At 39.3% G+C, this 15,906-nt stretch overlaps 1 protein-coding gene across 1 annotated transcript in view; it reads left to right on the forward strand.

Annotated features, from left to right (window-relative positions):
• Positions 1–701: 701 nt before the first annotated feature.
• The window catches only part of GPSM2 (G protein signaling modulator 2), a 51,604-nt gene continuing 36,399 nt past the window's right edge, over positions 702–15,906 (forward strand). Inside the window, exon 1 of the mRNA XM_049765696.1 lies at positions 702–742. The gene's annotated coding sequence lies outside the window, so the exon portion shown is untranslated. The remainder of the gene's footprint in view (positions 743–15,906) is intronic.

The raw sequence follows: 15,906 nt of genomic DNA on the forward strand, positions 1-15,906 counted from the left end.
TTTTTAAAATAAATAAATTAATTAAAAAGCTGGAAACTCCAGCCCTGAGCTGAAGCCTCCAGAACTGAGGCCGCCTTGTCCACACGTCGCCTCTCAGTTCCTTTCTGTGCACAAAACCCTCTTTCTTCTCAAAACATCCCCCAGTAGGCCGCAAAGGGAACCCCTTTCCCAGTCAGGGACAAGAGAGGGCAGCAGGCAGGGGCTGCAGAAGGCTTCCACAACCTTCTATTTCAAAGCAGGGACGTGTCTGTCCATTTCTGAAACTCTTTCTGAACAGAGTTCGCCACTCAGCGCCTCATCCCCTCAGCGCCTTAGGCAGAAAAAAACTCCCTCAGAGAACAAACTCCCAAAACTGAGCTGGACCACGTCGAGCGCCAACAGATCTAGACGCGAAGCCCCGCCCCCTCAAAACCCCGCCTCACTTACCGCCTCTCACCAATCACAAAGCGCGAGAGGGGAAAGCTCCGCCCCCACACCTTCCATTGGTGGGTCCGAAAGACGCGGGGCGTGGCCGGTTTGAACGGGAGCGGAGACTGCGCAGGCGCAGAGCCGCGGCGGGAAGAGCGGGCGGTGCTGCGCGACGCCCTATAAGGCAATGGGCGGGGCCGGCGCTGAGTAAACCGGGACCACGTGACCCGCTCGGGGGCGTGGCTTGAGCGCTCACCCGCCTCGCGCTGCTTCCAGTCAGACCTGAGGCAGCGCTTGAGGCGCGCAGACGCGCATAGGGGAGCTCCGCACTCAGGTAGGTCCCCAGCTGGAGGTAAGATGGACTGAGGAAGCCTGTGTGGCCCCGGGTTCGAGTTCCACGTCTTCTTTTGTGAGAAGAGAGTTTGGTCTGACTAGATTTCTTTTGATTTCTTTTATTTCATTTAATTTTGTTTTCTGTAAGTCAACTGTAAAAAAGCTTCTTTTGTCCTTTTTCTTTTTTTGTTTCCTGTGAGAAAAATTCAGTCTGACTCGATTTCTTTTTATTTTTTTTCCTTTCTTTCAGGTGAGTAAACTCTAAGGTTTCTTTCTTTTTTTCCTTTTGTTTTCTGTGAGAAAAATACGGTCTGACTGTAAGATTTCTTCTTCTTTTTCCCCCCTCAGGTAAGTAAACTCTGAAAAGCTTCATTTTTTTTTCCCTTTAATTTCCTGTGAGAAAAATAAGTCTGACTAGATTTCTTTTTATTTTTTTCCCTTCAGGTGAGTAAACTCTGAAAACTTTCTTTTTTCTTTTTTCTTTTTCTTTTATTTTCGGTGAGAAAAATACCATCTGACTATTAGATTTCTTTATTTTTTACCCCCCTCAGGTGAGTAAACTCTGAAAAGCTTCTTTTTCTTTTTTTCTTTTCCTGTGAGAAAAAAATAATAAGGGATGCAGTGGTCTCAGCCCCGAACTCCCCACCTCCTTTTGGGGTCCCTTTGGGGGGCCACTGGGAGAGTGAGGGGGAAAAGCGGGAGATAGATGGAAGGTCTCCTGCCTGAGGAGTTGCACTGTTGCATGCTCCTCCAGGGCTGCTGGATCCTGCACCTGAGGCTTGATTGCCCCTGGGTGGTTCAGATCCCTAACTTGCAGCTCTGTCTTCTGTCCCTTCTTGCTCCAGCTCCTTGAGGTGCTGCAAAAAAAGTTTTGGGTGAGTGTAGACCGTGCAGAAAGCAAGCCCTTTGGTGCAAAACCAAAAAACAAAACCAAAAAAATCTTGGCTGCAAAAAAGAAAAAACAAAAACAAAACCTTGGAATCGTTGCAAAGAAAAAGAAATGAAATCCGAGAAATCTATTCGTTTTCTCGTCTTGATGACATGGCCACATGTCATTGGCCCTTTTAACAGGCATCACCTGAAAGGCGTCTTGTTGGCCCCAACGCGTCCTGCAGCCCTGCACCTACCTAGACCTGGCTGAGCGAGGAGTTGGGGTGCAGCTTTTTGGCCCGTGGCAGCAGGCAGCCTCCTTCCCTAGCAGGGTGCACTCGAGGTGGTGGGCGGGTCACCTACCTTCTGGGTGACTGCTTGCATGGTTTGCTTTGCTGCTTGAAGTTGCAGCTGCAGAGCGCGGAGTCGCCTCTTGTCTGCTTTGGCTGGGAGTAAGCAAGCCACTTAGTCCTAGGGTTTTTATTCTCTGAAATGCAGTGTTCTCAGACATGCAGTATTATTATTTTTTAATACCTTGATTACAGACATACTTGTAGTTGGGTTTCAGTCATCTAAAGAACACCCCCTTCACCAATGCAACCTTCCCACCATCAATGCCCCCATCTCCCTCCTGTCCCACCCCCTGACTATTCAAGACAGGCTTTCTACTTCTCTCACTCATTAACATTGTCATGCTAGTTGTCAGTGTTGTTATTTCTCTACGTGTACTCACTACTCTTTGAGGTAAGCCCCATATCATGGGCCGGGCCTTCCAGCCCTCATCTCTTATTGTCTCTGGACATGATTACAAATAATGTCTTTTATTTGTCTCAAAACCCATAGATGAGCGAGGCTATTCTGTGTCTATCTCTCTCCCTCTGACTTATTTTCCTCAGCATAATAGATTCCAAGACATGCAGTGTTCTAATATAAATGTGAGACTTGCTTCTAGGCGAGTTGCCACACAGATAAGATCTAGTAGTTGTTGGTTTTATTTTTTAATAGCCACTTTCTCGTTATTAAGCATTTCTTAAGAATGAATTCTTGGGGGCCAGGCGGTGGCGCTAAAGGTAAGGTGCCTGCCTTACCTGCGCTAGCCTAGGACGGACCTTGGTTCGATCCCCCGGCGTCCCATATGGTCCCCCAAGCCAGGAGCAACTTCTGAGCGCATAGCCAGGAGTAACCCCTGAGCGTCACCGGGTGTGGCCCAAAAACCAAAAAAAAAAAAAAAGAATGAATTCTTAAACATTTGTAAGATTTACTTAGAAGATAAAATGTTTGATTTTCTGGAATTTTGAATTGCAAGCCGGCCATAGATTTAGGCTGTCCTAAATCTATTCTACTATAGGATTCATTATTATAATAACAACAGCTGTAACCTTTATTACTACTGTAGTTGGAGGGCTTTTAAATACTGGAGCTGGTGCTGGATTTGGCGCCTTATAAATCATCTCTCTGTAATTATAGCACATGTTTTGCCTAAACCTAAGAACTGAACTAACCCAAGATTGTAACCTGTTAACTGTGTTTGGATACTATGGTCTGATCCCAAAGCACGTGTTGTATTGATTGCTTCAGTGTTATAGTATTTAGTTAACCTCCATGTTTCTGGATTCCATTTGTAGGGATACAATACTATTTTTAAGATGAATATAGTTACTGTCTTTTGTTGTGAAGTGTGCAGAAATATTTATGTCTTTTAGGACTACTTTTATCATCCATACTAATTTATTAATCACAACATTTTCGATAGTTACCTTTATTAAAGCAGTTTCAAGTTAGGAGCAACTTACATTACTTCTAACATAATAGACTGTTGACTGTGGAGTATAGTTGCTATAAAAGGATTCTTTGCAGTTTCATAGTTCTTCTCAAAGTAATAATAGATGTTTGTTTGACATTGATCTTGTACTGGGTACAGTAGCCGACAGAGGCAGCTTTATTATTTGCCTTTGGACTTTCTGCAATATCTTGTGTCTCCTATCCTGCCTTATATTTTACTGCACATTTAAATAATCTCCAAATAGATCCAATTTTGCTATTCTTTATGTTGAGAAATTACAAGTTTCCCCATTAGGTAAATATAATGCTGGATATGACTTCAGCCATGTACATATTCAAGTTCTTCACAATGTAGTACCTTCTGAGAGTTCTCAGCTTACAACATAGAAATTTTAATGATTCATGTAGTTACTGGCAAACTTCAGATGAACTCCATATATGATCTAGTTTATTACCCTCCAGAAAAATCAAATTGTTTAATCACATACTAAAAGAAGTATTCAAATCTTTTTTTTTAATTATTTTTAAATCTCTTTTTTTCTATTTTGTGTTTTGTTTTAGTGTTGCTCTAATCTGAAATTTCATGTATGGATTTTATTAGAATTTTGGTTTTCTGGAAGTATAATTCATTATGGTCCATTTGATCACATAAGGCTAAATATACTAGGTTTTATTTATGTACTAAAATATAAGTTTTTTATTATTTATATATAAATAAACTAATATGTAAATATATTGTGTAGAATGTTAAGCTTTGAAGTTTAAGTATCTGAAAACGTGAAAAGGAGTTCTTGCACTATAGTATTTGTGGATAATAGTTAAATATTAGATAGTTAAATATTCATGTTTTACTTTGTCTTTGAGGAATAATTAATACATACATTATATTCATTTTAAGGGCATTATATAATGATTCGTAATTATGTTACTTAATGATCACAATAAGTGGTGAACATTTGCTACATTCATAATTTTAAAATTGTTTTTCTTATATTGAGAACTTTAAAATCTGTCAGCAACTCACAAATTTGTGATGCAGTATTACTAACTTTGGTGTTATAATTGGAATTTTGAACCTTTGACCCCACTCACTCATTTTCTCACTTAAAAATTTGAATTGCAGGCCCGGAGGGATAGCACAGCGGTGTTTGCCTTGCAAGCAGCTGATCCAGGACCAAAGGTGGTTGGTTTGAATCCTGGTGTCCCATATGGTCCCCCTTGCCTGCCAGGAGCTATTTCTGAGCAGACAGCCAGGAGTAACCCCTGAGCACCACCGGGTGTGACCCGAAAAAAAAAAAAAAACCAAACAAACAAACAAACAAAAATTTGAATTGCCCATATCTTTGGATCTGAATTTCTTTAATCTGCCTAGAATTAAGATGAAAGTTTAAAATTAATTAATGATAATTTTAGTTTTAATGTATAGGAAAGCTTTCATAATGGATCCTAAGATTTAATTCCCAGTGTACTGGGGAACTTTTCAACTGGCACTACACATTTAAGTTACAAATTATTTTTGGAAGCTATAGCCATCTAAGTTTTGTTTTTAAATTTACTTAAATACTTTGATTTACAAGATTGTTCATTCATAGTACAGTTTTAGGCATTTAATATTCCAACACCAATCCTGCCACCAATGTCCCCAGTGACCTTCTTTCCACCAATGTCCCCAGTTTTCCACCAATGAACCAGGCCTACCCTCCTTAGCTGACTCAAATTTACCTCATATGTTGGGGTGAGAGCGACAGCAGTTTGTAGGGTGTTTGCCTTACACATAGCCAACCCAGATTTGATCATCAGCATCTTATCTGGTCCCCCAAGTATTGCAGTCAGAAGCACAGTCAGGAGTAACCCCTGAGCACCACTGGGTATAACCCAAACACCTCCCCCCATCATATTGTTTGTTGCAACAAATGGAAAATGCAATTACAAAAAATAGATCAATAAAAGTCATTTTATGATCATTGTTAACAATGGTGTTACTAAAGTCATTGAGGATTCATTGGACTGGCTGGTGCTTCTTATTACTGTTTTTGCTTGTGAGTTTGGTGGGCTTCTGCAGAACTTTTCTGTCAGATTTGCTGTTGTCCTATTGCGCTGCCAGTAGGATGAAATTTGGAGGTTGTCAGGGTCGCTGCTTCAGGAACTGTGGAGCTGGAACATTAGGTGGCTTGGTTGCTTGATGAGCTGGGCTGCTTTTTTTTTTTAACTTTATTGATTTATTGGTTGTTGGGCCACACCCAGAGGTGCTCAGGAATTGCTCCTGTCTCTGCACTTAGAAATCGCCCCTGGCAGGCTGGAGGACCATATGGGCATCAGGAATCGAACCAGGTCCCTCCCAGGATGGCCACATTCAAGGCATACTGCTGTGCTATCTCTCTGGCCCTGAGCTGGATTGTTTATACCTATTTAGTTCTCATTTATCCTTTGAACTTTAATTAGCTCAGTAGTTACAAATAGCTTGTTAGAAATATTTATAACAAAATATATGTCTACTTGTGGTAATGTCCTGTAGCACAAAGATCAGGAGCAAGTCTTGGCAAGGTTGCAGAGAAAAGGGCACCAGTGGACATTGTGTGTCAATGTCAGACTCCTTGAAAGTTCAGTGTGGAGATTTGAAGATGTTAAAAACTATATCACCATTATATACAGCAGGTAGCATGCTACTGACCCTGGTTCAAGCCCTGGCACTCCATTTGGTTCCCTGAGCATCACCAAGAGTGAACCCTGATTATACAGCCAAGAGTAACCCCTGAGTGTGTTCCTTCACACACATACATACACACCCCACCCAAAAGTATAGTATATCACTCCTTTGTGTTCATTGCAATATTGACAATAACTAATATTTGGAAACAATCCAATTGCCAATGAAGGATGAGTGGGTAAAGGTGTAGTACACAGAATGGAATATGGTTCAGCTGTAAGAAAAGATGAAATCCTGGTTATTTGTGAAAGAATAGATGGAGTGGGTGGATGTTATACTATGTTAAATAAGCCAGAAGAAAGACAAATATATAATCTCATGATGGGATTAAAAAAAAAAAAAAACCAAAGGAACAGATAGAACCAGTCCATGACAGGAGTATAGGACTAAGATGGCCAAAAACAGAGGACTTGGGGGACAGTGAGTAGGGAGGAAGAAGGTCTGCACTGTGGTGGTGGACAGAGCTGTGACGATGTTCTAAGAGATAGAGAAGCAATCCAGAGAAGTACAATGATGTAAACCAATGTTACCTCAGTATTTAAAAGGAAAAGAAGGTTGTGTTCAGTTAGCAGTTACCCTGTCAGTACTTGTTTTTAAATTTACTGCTCTCTCACAGGTTAGCATGATTGCTGGAAATTTAAAGATTGACTAGAAATCAAGGCTAATCCTAATTGGAGTATATTCTTTGAGAGATATATTTTCTTAAGGAAAAGTTATTTATCCAATTTTCTTTTTGTGTTTTGTTTTGGGGGGCACACCTGACCTAGCTCTGTGCTCAGGGATCATTCTTGGTGGGGTTAGAAGACCAAATGTGCCTGTGATCACACCTGAGTTGATTGCTTGCAAGGCAAGCTCTGACCTCTTGTTCTAATTTTATAATAATATGTTGCAACTTTCCACTTCCCCAGAATTGCAAAGAATAGAATGATATGCTTTGGGCTTTGGCTTTTGTTTTAAAGGTCTCATTTGGCTTTTGTTTTAATGGTTTCATTTCCTTTATTATTAGTAGTATGTAGTATTAGTATTAGCATTAAATTAATGAATTGAAAAGCATCTCATGTAGCAAGTGGAAAGGCACAGCCAGCACTATGTTTGTTCATTAACTTGGGATGTGTAGTCTACATTCGATGTAGATAACAGCAGTTAACACTGAAACCATATTCAACACTATAGATGCAGTTAAATCATATATATAGTCTTGAGTTATCTTTCCTGCACAGCATTATTTAATGATTTGATTATTGATTTGGTTTTAATTATTTGATTTGGTAGATTAAATAGAGAATTATAACTTTTGGGACCGGAATATGGCTCCATAGTACAGTATGTGGGCTGTATATATGAGCCTTGGGTTCAATCCCTGGCACTGAAAAACAAACTCAGAACATGTCGCAGCCTGGACATCTAAGCATTGCATTTATTTTTATTGTCATTTGCGTGGGTTGAGGGACATGCCTGGTGATGCTCAGGTCTGATGCCTGACTGCACTCAGGAATCACTTCTGGCAGTACTCAGGAGACCATATGGGATACCAGAGATTGAACCTGAGTGCAAGGCAAGCACTGTACTAGCTGTACTGTTGCTCCACCCCTTTTTAATTTATTTTTATTGCTTGGAATCTCCCTTTAATTTTGCAGTTGTCTTGCAGTATTTACTTTTGGATCTTAATGATTTAATTTTTTTTGTTTGTTTGTTTTTGGGTCACACCATGCAGTGCTCAGGGGTAGGCTCCTGGCAGGCTTGGGGGACTATATGGGATGCTGGGAATCAAACCCAAGTCCGTTTGGTTGGCAGCATGTAAGACAAATGCCCTACCTCTGTGCTATCTCTCTGGCCCCTCATTCAATTTTTTAATGTGCAAAATTTTCAAATTATCATTCAGTTATACTTTCCCCATTATCCGAGACCCCTCCCCATATACCAAATTTCATCTGATGGCTTCAAACTTGATACCTTTTTTTTGTTGTTTATTTTGGTTTTGGTTTTTGGGTCACACCCAGCAGCACTCGGGTTATTCTTGACTGTGCACTCAGAAATAGCCTCTGGCAGGCTTGGAGACCTTATGGGTTGCTGGGATTCGAACCACTGTTCGTCCTGGGTCAGCTGCCTGCAAGGAAAACGCCTTACCGCTGTGCTATCTCCAGTCCCCAAACTTGATATCTTTATTTTCCTTTCATATAGTATAGTTGTAAGTTTAGCACTTTACCACCTACAAGTTTCATGAGTATTATTTTTTAATCTCCTAAAGGTCAGACTTGAAATTAAACGTGTCAATCACCCTGGCGATTTCCAGTGTTGATTGTCTTCAAACTTAAATTCTAGGGAGTTTTCTCTATGCTTTGTCTTTGCCTCTCCATCTCATCCATCAATAGGTGATGTTTCCTCTGTCTGGATATGATCAGTCATCACTCAACCAAGTACCTATCCTTTTTGAGTTTGCCTTCTCTCCCTTTACTAATTTACATGCTTGCTTTGGCAGCACAGATACTAAACTTAGATACTGGTTTACCATATCTGTCAAATACTCTAAAATTAGAGTAACTTTCCTTGCTCTTCAACACCAGTCACACTAATATCAAGCTCTTGAGTCTAAAGTTTTTTAGCTTTTGTTCCTATATCTATTGATTTTTAAAATATATAATTGGGGGTGGGGGAAAGCTACATTGGGAGGTGCTTCAGGATTCTCTGCCAGTGGATCTCTTCTGGCTACCTAGAAGGACCATATGCACTACTGGGAATTAATTGGGAGTTGACAGTATGCAAGAGCTTTAATCTCTGTATTATCTCTCTGACCCTTAAAGCATACCTTTTTATTTGTTTTGGTGCCACACCCAGAGCACTCAGTGGTTACTCCTGACTGTACTCAGAAATTACTCCTGTCATGCTTGGGGGACCATATGAGATGCCGGGGATTGAACCGAGATCAACCACATGCAAAGCAAACACTCTACCTGTTGTGCTATCAATTCAGCCTTGCATACTTTATTTTTTTAAGTAGATCCTTTTCAGGTGATGGTGGGATCTTGGGAGTAGGAAACTATACCTAGCTGAACTCAGGGCTTCCTCCCATCTCTTCACCATCACTACTGACAGGGCTTGAGGAACTATATGCAGTGCGGAAGCTCAAACCATGGTCAATTTCATGTAAAAAAGTATTGCATTCATTACCCACTGTATGATCTCTGCAGGCCCTCTTAAAATACATTCTTTTTCCCCCAATTTTTATTACAATACTGATTTGCCACAGTGTTCATAATACAGCTGTTTCAGGCATTAGATGTTCACACACCAATCCCACCACAAGTTTTACCTTCCCTTTACCATTACTACCTACCACCATAGCCTCCCTCAGGAAGGCACAATAAATGTGCTTCAATATTTATTATGGCAAACAGGCAAGTGGAATTATCAAAACAGACCAACAAAGGTCGATATGAAATGATTTTTTATCTCTCCATGATGTTACTGAAGTCAGTGTCTATTGAAATATATTCTTATATCCTACATAAACTTCTTGCTTTTACCTACCTGCTCTAGATTTTGCATGTACTGTTCCTTATTCTTAGTATCTTGTTTCCCCTACATCTTTTAGATAAAGTGTAATTAGAAATAAGAGATTTGGGTTGATGACAAGCCACTTTTGGTTCATATAAAAATAAATAAGTAGGGCCCGGAGCGATAGCACAGTACACAGTGGTAGGGCGTTTGCCTTGTGTACAGCCGATCCAGGATGGATGGTGGTTTGAATCACCGCATCTCATATGGTCCCCCAAGCCAGGAGCAATTTCTTTTTCCTTTTTTTTTTTTTTTTGGTGGTGACAGGAGTGATTTCTGAGCGCATAGCCAGGATTAACTGCTGAGCGTCATTGGGTGTGGCCCCCAAAACAAAATAAATAAGTGTATACTCACAGTTAAAGTTGGCAAAAAATATATAGTTTAGGAGACAGTTATAAGACTGCAGGAGAGCCTTGCATGCGATCCACAAAAGTTCAATCCCCAGTATTCTGTATGGTCTCAAGAGACTTTCAGGAATAATTTCTGAATGCATAGCCAAGAGTAACCCCTGAGAGCTGCTGGGTGTGGTCCAAAAACAAAAATATCCAGTTTATTGGGTATCTAAGTTTGGTGCTTAGAGCCTATGTATTGATTGGAATTTCATCTGGATTTCATCCTCTTGCCACAATAAATAAAATGTCTTCTTTGGTCAAATATATAGTACAGGAGGTAAGATTGCCTTATATATATATATAAAAAAAAAAGATTGCCTTATATGCAGCCAATCTCTGTTTGATTTCTGGTACTTCATATGATCAGTCCCCTGAGCACCACTAGGAGTGACCACTGAACAGTCAGATATAGTCCCTGAGCGCATTTTGGTGTAGCCCAACCTCCTCTCCCCCAAACAAACAGTAACATGAAGTAGTTTTTTAAGTGTATGTTTATCCTGTTACTATGAAGTTACTAAAATCCATTACCTGAATATCAGCATAAATCAGCTTTGTTTTAAATGTGGGTGCTTTTTTGTTTGATTGGTTTTTGGACCAATGCTCAGTGCTTACTTCTGAGGGTGCACTCAGGAATCACTTCTGGCAGTGCCCCAGGGACCAAATAGGATGCCAAAAATTGCACTTAGGTTGGCCATGCGCAAGGCAAGTGCTCTGCCCTCTGTACTATCTCTCTCTAGCTTCTTTAATGTTTTCCTGATTCTTCCTGTCTTTGTTCCAGCTCACAATGGCAAAGGGCTCCTGTATCCTATTTAAAATAATTGGAAGGGATTTGAGTCATTTAAGTTTTTTATTTTTATTTTTATTTATTTTTTTGGGCCACACCCAGCGGTGCTCAGGGGTTACTCCTGACTGTCTGCTCAGAAATAGCTCCTGGCAGGCACAGGGGACCATATGGGATACTGGGATTCGAACCAACCACCTTAGGTCCTGGATCGGCTGATTGCAAGGCAAACGCCGCTGTGCTATCTCTCCGGGCCCTATTTTTATTTATTAAACAGATGTATGATCACTGATAGTAAGCTAGAAAAAGAGGGGACCACCTACTTTAGCAGCCCGGGGATGATGGTGGGGGATATGGGTTGCAGAAAGGGAACGGGGAAGGGGGGAGGACAAATTTGGTGGTGGGTATTCCCCTGATTCAATGTTACTATGTACCTAAAATACTAATGTGAAAGATATGTAAGCCACTATGATCAAAATAAAAATTAAAAAAAAAAAGTGATGGGGCCGGGAAGGTGGCGCTAGAGGTAAGGTGTCTACCTTGCAAGCGCTATCTGTAGGACGGACCACGGTTTGATCCCCCAGCGTCCCATATGGTCCCCCCAAGCCAGGGCTGATTTCTGAGCGCATAGCTAGAAATGAGTGTCAAACGGGTGTGGCCCAAAAACCAAAAAAAAAAAAAAAAGTGATGGTAAGTGAGATAATCATTGTGCATGCTTGTTAGAGAATACCAGAAAAAATAGATGATGGCTTTTTGCAGAATTTCAGTATATTTCATGCCCTTATATAATTTGTCATTTAAATTTGAATTTATTTTGAAACGTCGTTTCCTTCTAAGTGTAAAATCATATTTATTCAAGAATTTGACTAATACTAATAAATAATTTCTGTGTTTGGAATAAAAAAAAAAGGGTTGGGGTAGAGGATGCACTCTGGAATTATTTGTGAAGGGAGGTCAACACTGGTGGTGGGAATGACCCTGACTCACTGTATATCTGAAATTCAATTATGAAGGACTTTGTAGATCACAATGGTTTCAGTAAAATAAAATTAAAAAAAAAGAATTAACAGTGTCTATACATTTCTACCCATAATCCATCTCTGTCATTCTATTGTCATTTTCTTCAGTCTATTTAGTAATCTACTAGTCAATACCAACTGCTGAGTGGTAAAAATTTTTTTTCAATGAGAATGACACATAGTAATTGTAAAATAATGTGATCTTTTGAAATTTAATTATGCTAGTGCTGGATAACTCATGATAATGACCTTAAAATCAACATAAAGTACCTTAATATATTTTCTAGATTATGAATGGTCTAGCACCTACTCCTCAATTAATTTTATTCACCCAACTATTCTTTTGTTTATTAATATCTTTATTTAAACATCTTGACTACATATATGATTGTAGTTGGGTTTCAGTCATGTAAAGAACAACCCTTTTACTGGTGCAACATTCCTACCACCAATGTCCTATTCTGCTTTTCACATTACTCTTCTTTTTTTTTTTTTAACATTACTCTTCTTTTAATGATTCCTTCCTACCATGTTCTATCTCATCATATTATCTTTGAAATGCTATTTCTTTTAAGTTTTTTATCTTTCTAGCCAAGATAATATTTTTCCCCTTCTAAAAAAATTTTTTTTGCCATTACTTTGATCAGGAACATCTATAACTGAGATATTAGTTCCTAGTGGCTATTGGGATTTCTCAGTACCCTTAGCAGTAGTGGAATTAATCTTATGTCAGCGGTCTTTGGAACTCAGAAATTCTCTGAATCTGAGACCATTATATGGTTTTGGCCAAGAAGCTCACATTGTATTTCTTATATAATTCATTCTTTTTTTTTTTTTTTTTGGTTTTTGGGTCTCACCCGGCAGTGCTCAGGAGTTACTCCTGGCTCCATGCTCAGAAGTCGCTCCTGGCGAGCACGGGGGACCATATGGGACGCCGGGATTCGAACCGATGACCTTTTGCATGAGAGGCAAACGCCTTACCTCCATGCTATCTCTCCGGCCCATATAATTCATTCTTATTTTATCTTGAAAAATATCTGTATAAATGTGAGGGATAATCCTCCTAACAAAAATTCCAAGACTGCGATAGTCCTCTGGGCAAAGCATTTTTGGCCTTTCTCATACTTATATATATAAATCTTATATAAATCTTACATATACACACATATATATATAATGTGAAAAAATGTGCCTGCAGGCAGCAAAAATGCTCACAGAAAAACTAGAATAAAATAGTAAGTATCCTTTTAAGTCTAGAAGACATCATAGGCAGAAATAGAATAGGTAATTTTCATGATTTTACTCAATTTTAGGTGTATAGGCCTACTGATTAATATGAAAAATATCCCTGTATTAGCTCTTATGTACTCATTTTATTTTGATCTGTTTACTAACTGTTATTAATGTATCTCAAACTAAACAATATTTTACATGTTGGGAACCAGGGTGGGGAAGTGATATTGATACTCAAGAGTAGAGTGCTCACTCAAGACAACTCACGTGACCCTAAAGTTTGGGGGAAAAAAAGTTTTTTTATTTTGGAAGATATTTTTAGGCTATGAGAAGTTTAGATTACCTCATCTAAAGGAGCAAAAAATGGATTCTATTTATTGTCTGTAGGATATTACCAGTTTAACAAATCTTTTAATGAAAGAAACAGCTAATTGTAAAGACATTAAAATTGCAGTTAGGGGCCAGAGTCTTAGCACAGCAGGGAAGGTATTTGCCTTGCACTTGACCTACTGGGTTTGATCCTGGGCTCCTAGATAGTCCCCGAGCCCACCATGAGTTATTTCTAAGTGCATGGACACGAGTAAACTCTGAGCACCCTCAGGAAGGCCCCAGACCCAAAAATAAATAAATTGCAGTAAGTAGTTTTTATGGTGGAGGAAGGTCAACACTGGTGGTGCGAATGGCCCCAATTCACTGTCACTATGTACCTGAAATACAACTGTGAAAGACTTGTAATTCAAATTGCTCTCAATAAAAGTTATATTTAATGCCCCCACCCCAAAAATACGAAAAAACTAAGTATTTAGATAAATGGTAAGTGGGACAAAAGATACAGATATAATGCTTCCTCTGTCACCTATTTCAGAATCATTTTACAGCAGATATGGGCTAGGAGTTCCTGTTTACTCTGAGTTGCATATTTTGCAGTGCCTTCAAGCTTCTGTACAACAAGCTCCTGCTTAATCAGGAATTAAACATGAAACAATCAGTGCTATGTAATACTTGGTCCTTTTTTGTGCTTCTGTCAGCTTAAAGATACTGTTAGCTAGGGCCAGAGTGGTGGCCAAAAAAAATGCTGTAAGCTAATAGTTGTAGCAGTGGGGTTTGGACAACATTGTTAAAACCTGGGAGATGTTCTGAAGTTTCATAAATGTCTTGCAAATTGTTATGCTGATGGAGGTTAAACATGTAACTTCCAAATATTCTTTCAAACCTATAGTTTCCTTTTCCACTTCCTGCCCTTATCTTGTTCCATAGTGTAGGACACATTATCGCAAATATTATTTAGTAGTATATCAACTTAAATATGAAGAGATTTGTTAACTCTATAATGCAAAACGTGAATGAAGGCACTACTGCTGTACTGAGTAGAGTCTATAAATTGCTTCATCGTATCTGTCATTGCTTGAATATAAAGTTCTGCATTGTTGTTATGGAGAATTTGTAAGAGTGACTTTGAGGAAGACAGTTAGCTTTTGAGACTAGTAAAACCATATCACAGATTGTCCATGGGAAAATGACAAATAGTATACTCTTGTTTTTATTATTTAAGAAAGGATTTCTGTGTAGTTTTAATATATTTTGTAATATTTGTTCATTTGACTATGCACATGCATCTTAGTAACTGAAGTTTACTTTTTTTTTTTTTTTTTTTGATTTTGGGCTACACCTGGCAGCGCTCAGGGGTTACTCCTGGCTCTATGCTCAGAAATTGCTCCTGCAGACTCGGGGGACCATATGGGATGCCGAGATTCGAACCACCGTCCTTCTGCATGCAAGGCAAACACTCTACTTCCATGCTATCTCTCCAGCCCCTAAAGTTTACATTTCTAAAATAATTGGTAAAAATTGGAATTTTGGTGTGATCTGGATTTTTATGTTATTTAAATTATAATTTAACTCAAGGTCCTTTGTTTTAATTTACAACAACTCTAAATTAAATTAATATCAGTACCTCACCTTTTGATCCATTGTTTATATAACAGCCCAAACTTTAAAGTGGATAGCAAAAGACATTTTTCCTTTTATTTTACAGGGTGATGTGCAGTGCAGAGTTAGGGAGTAGGGAAGTTATTTTCATTGATAATTAATCTGTTAACCATTTATCTGTCATGTAGTTCATGTGTTTTTAGAGCTATTGCATTAACTATTTACACTCACAAATGTTTCATCAGTGAAAAAGAGACACGTTAATTCCACTTTGAACAAAAAAGGCAGATTTGCTGGATTAATAACTGCTCTCTGTCCTCTCATATTTTGTTTTATCCTCTCCTTTTTCAAGCACTCAAGCTGCAGTGTTTGAATGGGTCAGGGCAGAAGCAGACCTCAGTGCTCAAACCTGTGCATCCTAGGAGTCACTCACTCACTCGACTGCTCACACACAGCTGGTTCTGCATGGGAGTGCATGGAGCGAGCCACTCCAGACATCCAGCCAATAGCCTCTTCTCATTCCTTAAACTGATACTCCCTCATTAACCAAGGGGCCAATGTTTTGACCAAGAAGGCCAGAGTTTTGTTTTTCTTAGAGAGCAGAAAGCACACCCAGCCATTTACTGGGGGTTGAATCTGGGCTCCTGCTGCAAAGAATGTGCTCCAGCCATCTCAAAATGGTTAATATGAAAACCTCATTTTCTCTAGAAAATTGTATTATTTTTTACCAAGACTTATCCTAACCACCTTCCACCTCCTTTCTCTTTACTGCTCTGTTCTCTACTAACATATCTTTATCTGTACGTGTAGGCATGTATTATTTAGAATCTTGTTTATGTTAAAGCTGAAATACTGAGGCTATTCTGTGAAAGGGAAATTTGTCTTCTTAACTGGCGT

This window comes from Suncus etruscus, chromosome 19 (assembly GCF_024139225.1).
Source record: "Suncus etruscus isolate mSunEtr1 chromosome 19, mSunEtr1.pri.cur, whole genome shotgun sequence".
In the NCBI taxonomy this organism is placed as follows: domain Eukaryota; kingdom Metazoa; phylum Chordata; class Mammalia; order Eulipotyphla; family Soricidae; genus Suncus; species Suncus etruscus.